Source organism: Agelaius tricolor, unplaced genomic scaffold (assembly GCF_023055355.1).
Source record: "Agelaius tricolor isolate 1412-34295 unplaced genomic scaffold, bAgeTri1.0.p SCAF_1, whole genome shotgun sequence".
NCBI lineage: Eukaryota > Metazoa > Chordata > Aves > Passeriformes > Icteridae > Agelaius > Agelaius tricolor.
In genome coordinates this window covers 64,556,033-64,573,189 of record NW_027269261.1, presented here as the reverse complement: position 1 = coordinate 64,573,189, position 17,157 = coordinate 64,556,033, and the positions used below count along the sequence as shown (strand labels likewise).

The 17,157-nt window shown below is 42.8% G+C and overlaps 1 protein-coding gene across 3 annotated transcripts in view; it reads left to right on the top strand.

Annotated features, from left to right (window-relative positions):
- The first annotated feature begins 441 nt into the window (after positions 1–441).
- PKIB (cAMP-dependent protein kinase inhibitor beta) overlaps positions 442–17,157 on the top strand; it is a 54,372-nt gene continuing 37,656 nt past the window's right edge. The window contains exon 1 of one of the 3 annotated variants that reach the window (XM_071437637.1): positions 442–629. The gene's annotated coding sequence lies outside the window, so the exon portion shown is untranslated. Of the gene's footprint in view, positions 630–900; positions 1,060–1,098; positions 1,267–17,157 lie in introns of those variants that run through there. The other 2 variants (XM_071437619.1, XM_071437627.1) reach the window with 2 other exon arrangements.

The following is a 17,157-nucleotide window of genomic DNA, read 5'->3' as shown; positions in this document are numbered from 1 at the left end:
TTCATTTGGCTCTGACTGGATATAGGGAAACAGCTGGATGAAATCTCATATGTATATGTATATAGATTGATAGATGGTAGTGTGATTTTCAAAACTGTTTAAAGTGATTTCAAAATAGATAATCTAGAGTCCTTTTGGTACAATTAAAAAAAATCTATGCTATGCTCAAAATCTAGATCTTTTAAAAAGTTTTCAAAGCCACTTTGGTACAATATGGTAGAATATGCCTGAAGATGTTAATTTTGTGTTTCCGCTGAACACAGTTTTTAAGACAGAGAACTTGCAGCACTCTTCACAGGGCACCATTTTAAGCGGAAAACAGCAAAGACTGCTGATTCCAGGCCAAGGCTGGGTTTTTCCAAACTCCTGCATGAAGGCATGTCCCAGAGGCCAGCAACCTTGACAGAGGCGTGCAGCTGCACCACGGCCTCTCCCTGTGCGCCATAACGAGGCTCGCAGCCAAAAAGGGTCACATATGGCTACATCCAGGTGCCAACTTTTTGTCACACGCTCGCTGCTTGCGTCGGGCAGGAGTGGGAGGATGTCCTGTGTCATTTTGCTGGTGCAGTTGGAGGGACTGCAGCCAAAAAGAGGAGAAAGAAAAAGGAGTAAAGTCAGCAAAGCTCCAGGTAAGAGCTGTTTTCCCCATTGTTTTCAGGGCACCGGGACCCGCTCTTTCCCCCGTATCAGTTTGCAGCGGGACAGCCGTGTGCGCTGTGAGGGCCGCGGGGGACAGGGACCCTCGGCAGGTGCGTCCCTCCGCGCCGGCTGCCGGGCTGTCCCAGCCCGGTCTCCTCTCCCGGCGGCAGCGGCAGCCGGAGCCAGCCCCGCTCGGTGCTTTGGGGAATGGTGCCCCACGCCGGCCACCTCCGGGCCTGGCAGCCCCCGGGGCCTGGCCCCCCCGCTGCTCCCGCCGGGACGGGCTGCGGGGGGCGGGCACGGCTTCCCGCCGCCTCCCGGCGCGGCACCCCGGCACCACGTCCCGCGGAGCCCGCCGCCCCCGGGCACGGCCGCCGCTCCGGCGCAGCGCCATCCGAGGGCAGGGACCTGCGGCGCCGGGTGAGGGCGGCGGCGGCGGGCGCGGGAAGCCGGGGCCGGGCGGGGGGCGAGAGGCGCGGGCGGGGTCCCGCTCCGCCCGGGCCGTGGCTGCCGGGGCTGGGTCGCCGCCGGGGCCGGCTGCCGGCCGGGAACATCCCGCAGGAGCGGTGGGGTCGCGGGAAGGGCCGCCCGCAAACCGGAGCGTTCCCGGCGACGCGGAGTGCCCAGGTACCGAGCGCGTCCCTCCCGGCCCTGGGCAGCCCTTCGGGCATCGAAGGGAACGGGGAGAAGTTTGGAGCAGAGGGCGGGCGAGGAGCGGCGAAGCTGCTGGGGAGGGTGGTCCTGGGGACGTAATGTCCCCTGTCCGACCAGCGCGTCCCAGGCGTTCCTCGGGATAGGTCACGGGCGATCTGCCTGTGCCTCCCTGCCCTGGATGCTTCCGGACTGACCCGGTTTAATGTTCCTTAGCGCCAGGTATTATTAACCTTTCGGGAAAACCGCTAATCGGTGTCATACATAGTTTGCCTCTAATCGGGAGAAAAACTAAATGACTTTTTCTCCGGCAGAAAAGCAATCGGAAGTGCGCCAGGTGCGGTTTTTAAGCACGTCTCCTTCCTGAAATTATGTTTATATGGTCAAATTAATCAGTGGTGACAACACGAAGGCTAGAGAGTAATTTTCTGCTTAGGTATATTAAAACACACATTTGAAAGATAACGTTGTGCATGAAGTCCATAATTTAAGTTGCACGGACACGATAATGAACAACTGACATGTAGTTTGTGGATGCAAAATATATTCCTAGAAGACCAGTTAAAATACATCACTGACTTTCAGCTTTCTGTGTTTGCAAGGAATGTCCTTGTATTTAGATCACATGCAAGGCAGGAAATTTTTTTTCTTTCTGATTGCCACAGAATGTTGACCGTAAGAGAATTGTTTCTTAATCCAGTTATAAATGATGCTTCTTAGCAGTTGTTGAAGTTATTTTTGGACTCTGCAGAGCAGGCAAGTGTTTTTAACAAAGGGAGAAATAAAAGAGTATTAAAAATTCCTGAAGCAAAGGATAAAATTACCTTTGGGGGCATTGTGGTTAGGATTGGTTAATGTGGAAATACTCAGGGCATATTGACTTACACAGTATAGCTTCATCACCTTCTGTATTTAGGAAAAAAAAATCTTGATAAAAATTTTATCAGAACAGAGACCTTAAAAACAGCTGAAGGGAAGACAATGACACTTTGTTTATCTTTTCTGACTGAAGAAGTCATGGGAATGAGAATGGTCTGAGTTACTGAGCTTTTTGTTTTAACTTATAATATTCTCTTTTAAGTTTTGAACTTGAATGTGCATGCCAGGATGGTTTTGAAATATAACATTGTGGTTGATAGCAAATACTTACAAATTTAAGTGAGATAATTTGAAACTTAACTATAAATACTCACATAACTTCTAAAAGCACACACTTTAGTGTACTATTAGAGTGAAGGTTTAGTTCTGTACCTTGATTTTGTAATACATCCTGTTGGAACAGAGACCAGTCTCTTTTCTTTTTTTTCTTTTTCTTTTCTTTTAAATTAGATGTGTCATGACAGTTACGAATTAAGGCAAAACAGCATAACACATCAGTATGCTATAAAAATATGCATGAACTTGAAATTAATGACAAATTTAAAAAATATTGATGCAAGTCATGAAATGCAGAGAAACTCAGTCAGGTCATATTGTTAATCTGTCTGAAAGTGCAAAACTGTTCCCTTGTGTCCATTCACTGACTATCCTGTTAACAAATAATATTTTCTGTTAGTATATGATGAGGGTTTTTAATGAGCCTTTCAGAATGTAACTGTTTCCTTCAGTTTCTAAAACCTGGGGTGGACAATCTGTGAGGAATCATTTTGTATAGTTATCTCCACCAGCTCAAGATCATATGTTCCTGAACTCCTGCTGGCCTTTTTGCTGTACTTTGTTGATTTCTCCTCCTGGTGAAGATGCCTCAGGACCACACTCAGTTGTCTGGGCGTGGCTTCCTCTTGACTGGCTTTGGGGGGGAAGTGAGGGAAATTGGTGGTGTGTTCTCTCCACTTCTTGATGTCCAAAGAGCCTCTCTGCATTGCAGCTTCTCCCTAGGGTGCACCTCGTTCTCTCAAATAGTTTTGTGAGCAGCGGAACAATTCAGGATTTTGGATGGATTTTTTGCACTCTGGCATCCAGACTGGCCACTCAGACCCATAGGATCATCCCCACCACTGAAAGGGGAGAATTACAAAAATAAATCCAAGTGATCTTGTCTGGTAGAAGTATTTAGACAGTCAAACATCTGTGTTAGAATGGATTAAGATTCTGGCGTTTGCGTTTTTACAAGGGGATCATCCAGATTTTCATTGCAGCCTAAGAGTGTGGCTTAGCAGAAATCCTAGAAAGTCAGAAATGGTGATCTGTTTGTGAAAAGCTCCCAAATCTGGCTTTCCTCACGTGAAATAATGTCTTCTGTACTTGATTTAAAAATTCTGGTTTTAGAAGTTTTTCCCATTTTAGACTTATGTTTGTTATTTCTTCCCTTCTGCCCTGACTATATTAATTTCAGCCTGGTTTCCTAAGGAAACAATAATAATGTCCTAAGGAAGCTGAAACAATAATAATACTGTCTGACTGATAGCTCCCCTCATTGCCTTGGTGTATTTTGTTTACCCTTGGGGATTAATTTCTGCCAATATAAGCAGAAGAGCAGAGATTTCAAAGTGATGAAATTTTACAAACCTCAAGGCTTCTGGTGGCCAGGGAGATGAGGTTGATGCCCCCATTGAAGGAAGCGCTGTAGCAAGCATTCAGCTTAATAGACATCAGAAAATTTGTGTGGGTGCTTCACAGGATGCTGAGCTTTATAACTTCAGCTGCTCAAGGCTTGGTGATTATATTTTTTCAATTTCTTTGCTTCATGGGAGTGCACAGTTGTGGAAGTTCTGATCGGGCCTTTTTTCCTCCGTAGTCATCTCAAAATAAGCTCAATAGGTCTGAGATGTTTCTGATAATGAGATATGAGTGCAAACGCTGTCATTCCTCAACTTCATAAGCTGATGTTTTCCTTTCCTTGTCCATAATTTAATACTTCTTGATAGAGGGTTGATAGCCGGTGGTGCAATAATTTTCTTTGTTTTCTGGACTCAGTGCAAACATCGATTACTGTGGTCACAATAAAACCTAGCTTCTTCTACAATCAGTTTCTCTCAATTGCTTACAAGGTTTTGATTAGACTTTAATTTGCTTTCTACTGCCACTGCTGTTTCTTCTGGTTAAGGCTACATCTGAACATCCTCTTCTGCTTTTTCTGCACAGCAGGATACTGTAACTCTCCCTGTTTCATGAGAAGGATAATGGAGGAGAAATATGAAAAGGGGTTGTGAGTTTATCTAGCAAGACCTTCATGAATACATGTGCTTTTATTGACTTTTAAGTGGTGGTTTTTGTTCTGATTATTTGTTTTGTTACACAACTGAGGAGCTGTACTTACGGGTAATTGCCCATTTTCTCCTTTCTTGTCTTGCCAACATTAATAGCATGACAATACTTGTGTATTGTTTCTCTTTCATTATCTCCCTGTAAAATTACTGTGGGTAGGTTTTTTTGAGGTGGTTGGATTTGGTTGATTTTTTTAAAAATTTCAAATTTTTTTTCTTTAGAAAGATTTAATAGTGTATTAAGTTGATTTGCTAGCTTTTGTCCTGTTTTAGAAATTGTTTCAACTGGCCTTGCTCTCTGAATGTGCATATATAAGTGAAATTAATTTAATAAAGTGCTCACCGGATAATGTTGATTTCTTTGAAAATATTTTTCTGTATTTACATTGCACAAAGCTCTCCTCTATATCTTTTACATTAATTTGTATACATTAAAGCCTTCATTCCCCACTAAAGATAGAACACCACCATGTTTGTATAGCAATTCCATTTGACTTTATTCTCGTTAGTTATTAGCAAGAGGAAGGACAAGGTGCACAGTGATGTCTTTTTTTCTGGGAACAAGCACAAACACTTATATGGGGTCTTGCCCTGCCTCATCCCCTTGCAGTTGGCCAAACGTCCTTCCCTGCTGCAAGGACCTGACCTGGCAGCCCCACACAGCTCTCTCCCTGTGCTCCAGGTAGCTGCCACCCCGCAGCCTGGGCTGGGTGCCTCCCAGCTGGTGTCAGAGACAACTCCCACAGCAGTTTCTCACCAGTGGTTGCATCGCTCCCAGAAACGTGGGATGTAGTCGTATGTAGGTGCTACCCAGTCTGCTTCACTTCAAATGCATCCAAGGGATGGATCTGGAAACCCTGCCAGTGGAAGTGTTTAACTTGTGCTGTGGGGAAGGATTGGGTAGGATGTGCAAACTTGTGCCCTTACCTTGGCAGGGCAGAGAAGGGCAGTGACATGCTGCACAGAGGGAGACCAGGGGGAGAGCTGGGGTGGGCTGGCAGCTGGAGTCCTTTGCATGGTTTAGCTGTGGCTGAGGCAGCGTCTCTGACTGCAGCCAAAAAAAAAAAAACAATCAGCAAAGGGAGGTGATGATTTTACCATGGTCAAGTTTGCACTGTACATGGGGAAACAGACCTTGAGCAGCCTTGGGATGTGGAGCTCTGGCCAGGTCCACCCAGGCTGAAGCACCTTGACTGGAGGATTTCAGCTGGCTTCCCAGAACACAAAAAGCACTGAATATATGCGGCAGAGGTTTTGTGCATGTCTTTGCTTTGGTATGTGGCACACATCTTTCCATGCTGAAACCAGAGGTAGGGGCAGTTTCTATGCTGGGCTATGCTGCAAGGATGCAGCTCTGAATGAAAAATATTCCATTTTCTGTGTCCCTAGGAAGATCCCAGAAGAACAGTTGCAGATCAGGGAGCACTTGCTTTTTTCTTTTTGCTGCTTCTTCTTTTAATGTACAGATTAAGCAGTATTTACTACACATATAATAATAGCAAAGCTGTCTCTGTTGTCTTTCCCCATCCTGTCCACTATTCCATCCAACAGAGGAAGGTGAACTGGGTTTACAGTACACAGTGATGTTTATGCTTGCCATTCTGAGCACCTGCTGAGGCAGAACAGAGGGAATAATTTATACTGCTTTCCAGCCCCCATGGACAAATGGGTAGCCTTTTATTTTAGCCTTTTTCAATTACCTTTGCAACCAATCTGTTGGAACAACATTCTGTTGGAAATCTGGAAATTTGTCCATAGGCTCCTGAGCAACCTGGAACTGTGATTAGTAATGCAGCTTTGGAGCTGAAATGCCCTTGGAAGATCTGCAGCGTTCAACACCATACAACTTGGTGTTCTGTCTGTATAAAGTACTGCCCTTTGCTCAGGCTCAACATCCCTTTTAAATTTTATTTTGCCTACCTTGGAATCTTGCGTCATTTGTATCCTTTAGCCGAGCAGCTGACCCATCGATATTTTATGTCTTCTTCATTACAAGGTACCTTGGTCTAGCTCAGACAGATGCAGAAGCATTGGCAGCTCTTAAATATTTCATACTAACTGATGAAAGTGCTCTGTGGTATTTCACTGAGTAATGACAAAGAGATTGTCATTGAGATGATTTTGTACCCTTCCTCTTCCTCATCAAAAATAGCTTTAGTTCCTGGGAAATACATGGTATGCTTTGTTCATAAGCAATTTCTATCTACAAAGGTGGATTTTATAGTCCTTAATTAAGTCCTTAATTAACACCATTAAATAGTGTTGCTAAGATTTGTCCTGGGAGTATACCTTGTTATTTCTCTTCCATCTCATGTGGATGAGGTTTGGTTGGGTATGAGGACTAAAGGAAGCAGAGGATGGGAAGATGATGCCTAGAAATTCTGTCTCTGAGTGGACAAGCAGTTCTGAAAATAGTGTTTGAACTAGAATTTCCCCATAGTACCAAGTAGAAGGATATGGTTTGTTTGAAGTATACTTATTTCTCAGGGCTTAGCCAGTTGTGAATAGCATTGTTTGCTTTGGCAGATGACACAAAAAGTGTTAAGCAATGATATGGCACTTCATCTTGATTTTAGTCCACAGTACAGTGGGAGTGCTGAAGTTTTTCTGCTGTTTGTATGAATAGAAAGTTTGAGGATTGGCATTATATACCGCTCTGGAAAAAAAAAAAAAGGAAACTGAGGAGCAGGGCAGAGGTCTGCAATTGTTGCTATTTCTTCCAGAGGATGGATGGGATGCTGCCACAGAGACAACTTATGATGGGAAGACACTGATTTAGCTGCAACCCTGCCTGTAGCAGAGCCAGGCTTGGACACAGCATTGTGGTTCCCTGGACACAGGGAGTCAGATGATGTTGTGGAGTGTGTCAGTGTAGTTCACCTCTCCTGCTTCCTTGCAAAACAGGATGCACTGTCCTCCAGGGAAGGAGCCATTTTCTAGAGTATCAAAAGCATAATGGTCATTGCTGGAGCAGCTGCCCCATGAGGAAAGGCTGAGGGATGGGCTGGCTCAGTCTGGAAGAAGATGGCTCTGGAGGTGCTGACAGCAGCCCCTGGTACCACAGGGAGGGAGGAGGAAGCCAGAGAGGTTCAGATGCTGCACAAGGGAAAGAATCCAAGGAGGCAGAGGTGTGGGCTGCCCACAGTGGCTGTGCCAGGTCTGCTCTGGGGAGTTCCAGCCCCAAGGGAGCACAGTCTCATCTGACCTTGGTGCTGGACCAGAGACTCCTGAGCCCTGTTCAGAGTTGTCCCATGACCCTGTCATTCCAAGCTCAAAGCTGAGCCTCTGAAAAGTTGCTGTGAAGCCTTTGTTAACCATCTATGCATGAAAAACATAACAGGGAAGAGGAACGCTATTTAACAGACTGAAAGAAGGCCGGTTGACAGTACCTTTAATAAGAAATAACAGATGCTAACAACAGCATAGTGGTTTGCAGTCCCTGCCTTAAAATATCTTGCTAATACAGTCTGCCTTAGATATGGTTAAATTCAGTGTTGTAAAACAATTTCTAAGTGTACGACATGTGATCTATTTCAGGCTTCAAGTCTAATTAAGTCTGCTGCAGCCTTTGTTCACTGTTGAAAAGCTTTCTCCAAGGCACAATACAGTATAATAAAAATGCAGGGACTTCTGTAAACATGTTTTGCTAAAGCTTTAATGTGATAGTTATGTTCTTGTGTTCAGAAATGAAACACTGAGCCTATTGCTTTCTTGGGAGCAGGCATCATATGCAATGGTGTGACTTTAAAATAAAGGTTCCTAAGTGGGGATGGGGTCTTCTAATGTGTCTCACTTGTTTTTCTTCTTGGAAAGGTCAGGTGTTAGAAATTCTGTTGTTACCACCCTTCTGATAATTTCTCTAAATTTCTTCCCAGAAGAGCTGGATTGCAGTGAAGCCTCTCGGTAACAGAGGCTCCAGAGAAGACAGCCACTGACTAATCTATTATTAAGACTGTGAGTTGCTTCTGTTTAACAAGAAAATACTAAAGAACCACGCCAAAAAGTAAACTATAAGCAATTGCTTCTACAATAGATGGAGTTTCATTTAAGCAAACATCAAGCAAAAAGCTCCTCTCCATGTTGTCAAAGCTGTTTCATAAGCAGTGATTGAACATGTGTTCCCTGAGTAACATAAAAGAGTTGGCATTAAGAAGCCAGTGGTGCTTTCAACCACTTCCCCTCTTTTCCCTATCATTACTCAGAAACTGTCACTAAAAGTGCTTGCTGTTTACCTCAGAGAGCTTAAAAAAGCTTAAAAAGATGAGTGTGTGAGAGTTGGAGAAATATTTGTTTTCTTTCCCCTTGAACTTGCATTTGTTTGCTGGAAAAGCTAGAATTGTGGAAAGAATTAAATTGAATAAAAATAATTCTCAGCCAATTTCTAATGGAAACAACCTATCATTGATATGATTGGAAGGTCTCCACTTGAACATAGAAGGTGTTTATCATAAGGCATGATGCTTTTAGGAGAAAGCATCACTGAAAAGGCAATGCTGGCATTTTCTGTTCTGAATTGGTAGTTTTATTATTTACAGTTTGAAGAGAGAGTACATGCTGTCCATGCAGTTCCTTTTATTAATGAGTAACTCACTTTTATGTGCCTTCTCTCCTTCTGGATTCTCATTAGTTACAGGTAGCTGGAAGTAACACTCCAAAGTAAAACAGAATAAATTGGATGTGTTTATTGAACAGATTTCCCAAGAGACTCAGTGTGTTCTATTCTAGCAAGTTTTTAAGCAAAAAAAAAAAAAAATTAAGATTATTATGATATTAATATTGTTATACTGATTCATTTTGCTTTACTGAGTATTAAAATAATTCCAAATGGAAACTTACTTGCTGTAATCTCATTTGAGGAGATGCAATTTCTTGGGCTGAGTCAACTATAATAATTCACACATCTTAGCATGGAAATTGAATGTTGTTACAGAAACTTAGTTATCTTGAAGGGATGTAATGAGACATTCAGCTGTATAGTCATTGTGTTAATTAAGTGACTGGTTAACAATCCAGCCATTGTAGAGAGGTAAATTTTGTCATATGAAGGGAGAAGGAAGAAAGCTGGAAGCCTCTTTAGTAGCAGTTGGTGGTCTACAGAACATAGAAGAAAGCTGAGCAAATTTATCCAGCTGATCAATTTTGCACATCCACATGAAGTGATATCCACCTCATGATTCTGACAACCAAAAAAGTCAATTAAAACTTCACACCTTAATGATTTTAAAAGTTGCTTGTTCTATAGATTTTTGTAAAACCTAGAACCTGAAATTCTATTGCCTAAAATTAAATAAATACTCTGGAAGAACTGAAAGATGAGATTTAGGGATTCACCTTTTTTTTTTAAATGAAGCTTTTTATGGCTTAATGGCTTGATTATTCCTTACTAGAAATATTAACTATGCATTTTTTTCTAGGTATATATTTTGAGAGGGAATGGTTAATTTTTTTTTTCCTGTATCTTGGCCTCATTTCTGTACCTTTTCAGAATTTAGGAAAAAGCATGTAAGATTAGAGGTGAATCAAAGCAAATTTAAAAAATCAATTTTAATTTGAATGGCTCACTACCTCCTCACTCTCACCACATGCTCACTCTCACCTCTCCTCCCAGTGCTGTTGCATTTGATTAAAGCCATCAAAAAGCTGGGATTTCCAGCCCAGGCCTTTCTGTATGGCTGCCTTTCAGTGTAGGATTGAGTGCATTTGTTACTGCTCTATTCCTGAGAACTGGAGAGCAGAGATAACAGCCGGCAGTGCTGTCTCTGGGGCAAAGGATGCCTCCCATAATCCCAGTTTCCTTGTTCAGACTTCCCAGTGTCGGTGTTCCATGGGGGAGGAGAAGCGAGGCTGAGAAGCAGCCCGAGCTGCCATCTGACAGGAGTCACATTTGATGTGTGGATGGCAGCAGATCCCTTGGCTGGGGCTGTGGCAAGAGAGGCAGTCCAGCCTTCAGGCTTAGAAAAGCCCTCTAAAGTGGAACATAATTACCATCTGAAGTTAAGCTGTTCCCAAAATGGGGATATTTGTTCAGATGCCTTACCAGGAGCTGGCAGGGGGATCTGGCTTCACTCCTCCTGTGCCAGTCTGAGCTGCTCCAGCAAGACAGCAGGTCCAGTCTGTAGCCATGATATTTTCTGAAAAATTCTTTCCTTAGGATTTTTTCTCCTCAGAAGCTGAGGCCTCAGGAACAAAATGTAAACAATGATTATCTGCTGCTGTGTAATGCAACAGGTGGATCTGTGATTGGTCTCCTGTGGTAGTTTCTAATTAATGGCCAATCACAGTCAGCTGGCTCAGACCCTCTGTCCGAGACACAAGCTTTTGTTATTCTTTCTTTTTCTATTCTTAGCCAGCCTTCTGATGAAATCCTTTCTTCTATTCTTTTAGTATAGTTTTAGTATTACATGTATCTAAAATAATAAATGAAGCCTTCTGAAACATGGAGTCAGATCCTCGTCTCTTTCCCTCATACCTGCGAACACCGTCACACCAGTCTATTTATACAGCTGAACAAAAAGAGATGCAGGGTGAGACCTCGTTCTGGTTTTGGGGCAAAGGCCTCGACAGCAGAACACATAGAGACATGCTCTTTTGTTGGAGCATGTCTTTTTAAGGCTCCATCTCCTAAGAGAGAATGTAGCATTCAGAAGCATGAAGATAGATGGCTCATCACTAAATGGGATGTGATGAGGGGGAAGATGCTCAGCCTCAGGCAGCATGGGAGCTAAAAACAGCTCAGTGGTGTTGCGAGATGTGTTTGCACAGTGCCAGCACAGCCACTGCTGAACTTGGGAGAGGCTGGAGATGTTCTGGAAATGTTCAGAGGAGCGAAATCCTCAGGGGGTAATAGCCCTCAAACTGAGGAAGGAATATTATGGCTTGTTCGTGTCTGGTATCAGTACGGGAGTTTCAAAAATTGTTAAGAAAATAAGCATATGGACTGTATAAAAGGCACATAAGCTTATTTTGGGTGAGGAAAATACACAATGTTGTTCTCCTTTTTACATCTCTTCAGAAAGTATCTTGGCATGTTTTCTGTAGATCTGTGTCTCTGAATTTAGAGGGGGAGGATGAGGAGGAAGGGAAGCTGAGGTGAGGAGGGAGGAAAGCTGAGAAGAGAGTGCTGCTGGGATATGACAGAGTTTAGCACCAGTTTGTTTGCAAGTGGAAGATGCAGAGGACCTGCAGTGATGTGTTATATTATTAATTATGTTTCAGTGTAGCTCTGGAGTTGTAGATCCTAGGAGAAATGCCACTCTGAACAAATATGACATTGAGAATTTGTTGGTGAACTGTAACATCTGAAATGATACTTCTCTAGAGAAAAATACAGCTTAACTGTGCTAAACATTCAACAAACACTTACTGCAACTCCAATTTGAATGTTTAAACTGTGAACAAAATAGCAGGAAACACTGACTAATAATTCTGTGGCATCTGCTTTCTGGGGAAAATTGTGCCCTCATTTTCTAAATTAGAGGAACAAAAATAACAGTTAATTATTTTATTTTATTTTATTTTATTCAGGTCATGCTGCACTTGGTAATAAGTCACTAGTAAATAGCTCCTGAACTGTCTGTGCTTCTTGTCTTGGGTGTTGAGTTTACAGGATGTTTACTTGGAAGCAGCCACCAGTGGGAGAGAGAGGGGCAGAGCTGAGGTGACAGAGCAGGGAGAGCTCAGGGAACAAGGTCTGTGGCACGTGCAGAGGGCTTGAGGACCCCTGTCTGTACACTTAGGCAATGGGCATCAATGCTACTGAGCAGAGGAGTGAGATTAAAGGTCAGGATGATTTTGTTCCATAACCAAAACAGGCAGGATGTCTGCTGAGGAGAATGGTGCCTGACTGAATGAATGTACTTCGGCAACAGCAGTTGCACCCAGGTGTTGTCTCATCTTTAGAGGGCTGTGGCACGGTATTCCAACGCAGGTTACTTTTCTTCTTCAAGGTAGAGGACATTTTGAATACCATTTTGAATCTTGGATAGCTCCATCCTCCATTTAAAAATTAATGGATGCTATAAAAATACCAAGGCTAGAATATTTCCTTTGGTCATTAATTTCCCATAGGAAAACTGCTCCATATTCAACAATTTAATGCTGGGGTTGGTACTGATGCTTGGGTTTAATAGGGTTTATTAAAGCATCTTCATTATTCTGAAGAATAAAATTGTTTCAGTGATTTTGCATGATTTTGCACTGCATAAGCAGCACTGTTGTGGTGTGGTAAAGATTGTCTTATTTTTGTCTCCACAATTCAGGAAGAACTGGAATGTTACAGTGTACTGCTGAAACTGTATATCCAGAAAAGATACTGGTAATCAAACACGAGTTTTGTAGGAAAGGTCATCTTAGTTATCAGATGCATATGCCCTTTTCCCAACCACCAGCTTTCTGTTTTAATGGCTCTGGGGTGGCACAGATTTGTGACTAATCCTTGCTTTGAATCAGCAGTGCCTACTGAGATAATGCAGGAATTGTTCAGAGCTTTAGAGGGATGGATGGTTCAAAATTAAAAAAAAAACAACCAAGAAACAAAAAAGCCAAACAGATCAAAAGAGCTTTTCTATTACACTACCAAATTGATTACTTCTAATTCAGAAATTCATTTAAGCTGTTCTTATTTTTCATAACTTGATCTTGAAGAAGCATTTTTACTATGTAACCCTGATTTTTTTCCATTTTGTTTTTTTTTTCCCCTGGGACTGAGTGGTGAGGGCAGCTATCCAGTTAATCCAGAATGAGCTTTAACAAAGCCTAGATGTGTGGACTCACAGTACCTCCAGGCAGCATAGCAAGTGCCACCTTATCCAAGGATATAAACACCACTGGCTTTGGCCTCACACCTCCACCTCAGCTTGGTGGATTTGTGGCTATCTGTGGCCAGAATTCCTGCTCATCTTCAGCCTTTACTTCAGCCTGATGATGAGCCACATCTTGCTGTCAGAGTTGTTTTGTGCCTGAAAGATCCCCTCCACCATGTGGTTTGGTGACATGGATGGTTGTGGGGCATCCTGCATTGGCAGTGTTCTTCTGTGGCTGGAGGCCATCCTTCCTTTCGGGATCTTTGAGGTATGAGCAGCTTTTCTCATGAATCTCCAGCTTGTCCCTGCTAAAATGGGAAAACATTGCCTTCTAAGTTGTGAGATGAAGCCTTCAAAGCACAGAATAGACAACTGTGTCACCAGGGAGGCTTCTTGAAAGACTGAGCTGTTCGTGTCCTCCAGTGAGGTGAATGAGTGATGTGCCCTGGATTTAGCTGTGCCCACCATGTGATAATAGAAATTCATTGTGAAATGTTTATGATCCCAGAAACATGGTACTGGCATGCTGCACAAAGCAAGGGTTCTGACACTGCACACACTGGGCAATGTTTTTTCACTCAATTTGTTCTTCCCTACAGCCTCTGACTCCAGGTCCATTCAACTATTTTGGGTCACTTTGTTAGCAGTCTGCAGCCACCTCTTCTAAATACCGCTTTTCTGGATACGTAGGTTCAGCACATTTTCTTGTTGCATGAAATCTCAGAAAGGCTATTAGTAAATCCTGACTTTTATTTTTCTTTTTATAGTCGTTTACAATTTCAGATAAAATTGCCACTTGCACTAGTAAAGGACTTAGTGTGTACCTGAAGCTCACTCTCTTTTGACTAAGTTATTTTATCTGTGTCAGTTTGTGATATCTGATGCCTGTTTTTCAGCCTTCAGTTCTGTAGCTGAAAGATCAAAATTTCAGGAGTAGTTTATTTGTAGAAGTTGCTTCCTTTTTCTTCACGTAGATACAATTTTCCTATAAATATCGAGTATTTTGACAATCAGCTCCCAGGTGTGATCAAAGCACATATCTCTAAAGAGACAAGTATTAGCTCATGAAACTCAGTGACCATGAAACTGAGAGGATGCTGTAGGACTGGTAAACTGATAGATCCTAAGAGCATGTGGTAGGAAGAGGGTTAGGCACAAACCCCTGACTGGTGTTAATTGGGGCAGAGTAGCTTTTGTGCTACTAACAGGCATGATAGTTCTGCTAAATACCTGGTGTCTCCTCTCCTTCTTGCTGCCCTGTAGATTCTTTGGAGAAGCAAAACATTACTAAGGACAAACAGAAAAAACTCAGAGCACTGTATGATAATTTGACTGTAGAGCCTGGACATCCTTCAGTGGGAATGGATGTGCTTGAATTGCTATGCACGAATATTTTTATTATATTGAATAAAACTCTGAAAGGAACTTGGCTGAATACAGGGAATCTTAAGGCCCTATGCCATGTGTCTCTTCCCTTCTTTGAGATGTATCCTGCCCTATTTCTGTTTCAAGGGGGTTTTATGAATTTGTTTGGAAACAGTGCATCCTTAGAAGAGCTGTTTATCAGCTATTGGAAGAACAGTTTCCTGCCTCACAGGGTATTTTTAGCCAGTTTAGACCCACAACTCATCAAGACCTGAGGAATGGACCACTCAGGACTGGAAGGGATAGAGTTTTGTGTTGGTACCTCTCTGCCTTGTGGAAGTTGAAGGTAAATTAGGGTGAATTTGGCTCCTGATATGCATCAGAACATCTGTTACAAATCATGCCTGGCTACAGTAGCCTCTCAGAGGGATCTCTGCAGCGCAGTGGTACACTGGCTCTGCTTTTTTTTTTAGGTGTCCTCCATACCAAGGGCAAATAAAAAATCTATAGGTCTGCCTGCTTGTTGCTGTAAAGCTGTGTGGTTAATTGATGTATGGCCTAACCATGTGCTTATATAGAGCATTGACATGTGATCTGTGTTCAGAATAAGCATTCATCCTTTTTCCTCAGCATAGGTGAAGGGAAGAATTCACTCCTGGAATGAGCAGAGGGAATATTTTTGCTGTGCATACCTGACAGAGATGGACTAGGAAAAATACCCAGTGAATTAATATCAGAATTATGTTCACTCACAGGCTGCTAAAAGCTGCACAGGTGGTCTTCCACCATTTCAGTGGTGTACATACACAGCAGAGAGAAGAGCAGCAACACCACCACACTGCCTGAGGTTTGGTGTCACAGCACACTGAGTCTGCCGGTGACCTTCAGTTCTCATCCATGTGATACCCCACGTGCCAAGGCTTTCTTCCATTGTTTTATTTCAGGTTTGATCTCTGTGACACCAGAAGTGGGATATCACTTGGTCAGTCACAGCCTGTGAGGTCAAAAGAAGCATTAGCAAATGCAGTTACAGGGCCTGTCTGATGGATACCCTTGTGCTGACAGACACGGGTGTTCTCGTGCAGGACACTGCATGAGGACAAGGCAGGACAGTGTGACATGAAATTAGAGAGGGCAGCATTGTTTGAAGACACTTCTTTTGAGGCTTTTCATCCAGACTTCAGGCTAATTGTTCTGCTATTAATACTAGTTATCTGATATCAGCATCTTACTGTTGTTATTTGCTACATGCAGCTATAAATACCATGTTTTCATGACACGTAAAATTGCATTCCCCTACTGATAGCAGCAAGGAATCTTGCAGGGAGAATTGCAAAGCACTTGTAAAAATCCTGTTTATTGAATGAAGCCATTATTGCATATGCAGAGGTTAGGGCTGGGGTTTAATGATTCCTGCTTTTCTTCTCTGCTCTTTGCAGAGATGCTGTTGTTCCAGGGAGTGCTAGGGAACCCCATAGGCTGTAGCTGTGTCTGGCCTGCACAAAGCAGGAATAAAGACTGAAGAAACCACTTTTGCACTTCTGCTGTCCCTCTGCATCTCTTTAGGGATCAGATATGATTCATTGTCTTCCCTGGGACTGCCTTCCCCTCACCTCCAAATGCCATTCAGCCCTAAGAGAACCCCCATGTGAGAGCAGATTGCTTTAGTTAAACATTGGCAAGTGACCACATCCTGCAGCTGGGGTCTCTCTGGGCTTCTGACCTCTTTCCCTTTTTGTCATAGGTTTTAAAGAGGGATTTAGTTTTGGAACTGCTGACTTCAGCTCTCACCTCTATGCTGATGGCTTTATTAATGGTAGAGGCATCACATAAATTGTTATTGTCTCCCGCTCTTGACTGCCCAATGTCAGAGATGTTACTGGAGATGTCTCTGTAGACAGGAAAGCAGGTGCTCATTCTTTGGGACATTTGACTTTTAAATTTCCTCATCATCACCTTGCTTTTAAGGGTACTGCTAAAGGTTTGGTTACTTGTGTTGGTGCCTTTTCAGAAGGGCAGCACTGCAGGGCTGCCTCTGCAGTCACCAGCCCAGTGTTGCTGGGTTTATGGAATTGTCAGTATAGAAAAAAAAACTATGTATTCTTCATGTCTTTGTTCACTGTGAAACTTTCCATTTTACCATTCAAGCAGAGTTTAGCCCAAGTGAAGGGGTAACACAATTTCAATAGGAAGATAAAACTGATAATCTTAGATTCTTTTCTGATTGAGCTCTTTCAGTCTTTAGAGTGCTTTTTCATTGTCTAATGCTTCTTTGAAGTTAATAAGATCCTTTCCCATTTTCATCAGAAATCTGATGGCTTATTAGCACAAAATACCCTTGTAATTTTCCACTTTCAGATTTTGCTTTCTGCCTTTTGAAAATCAGCAGACACAGTAGACTTCTTGGCATAGGAGAGGATAGTCCTTCATCTCTGCAGGAGATTGTTGTGGGGCTAGTTGGAGGTTATCTTACACACCAGTTCTGGAGGTTGAAA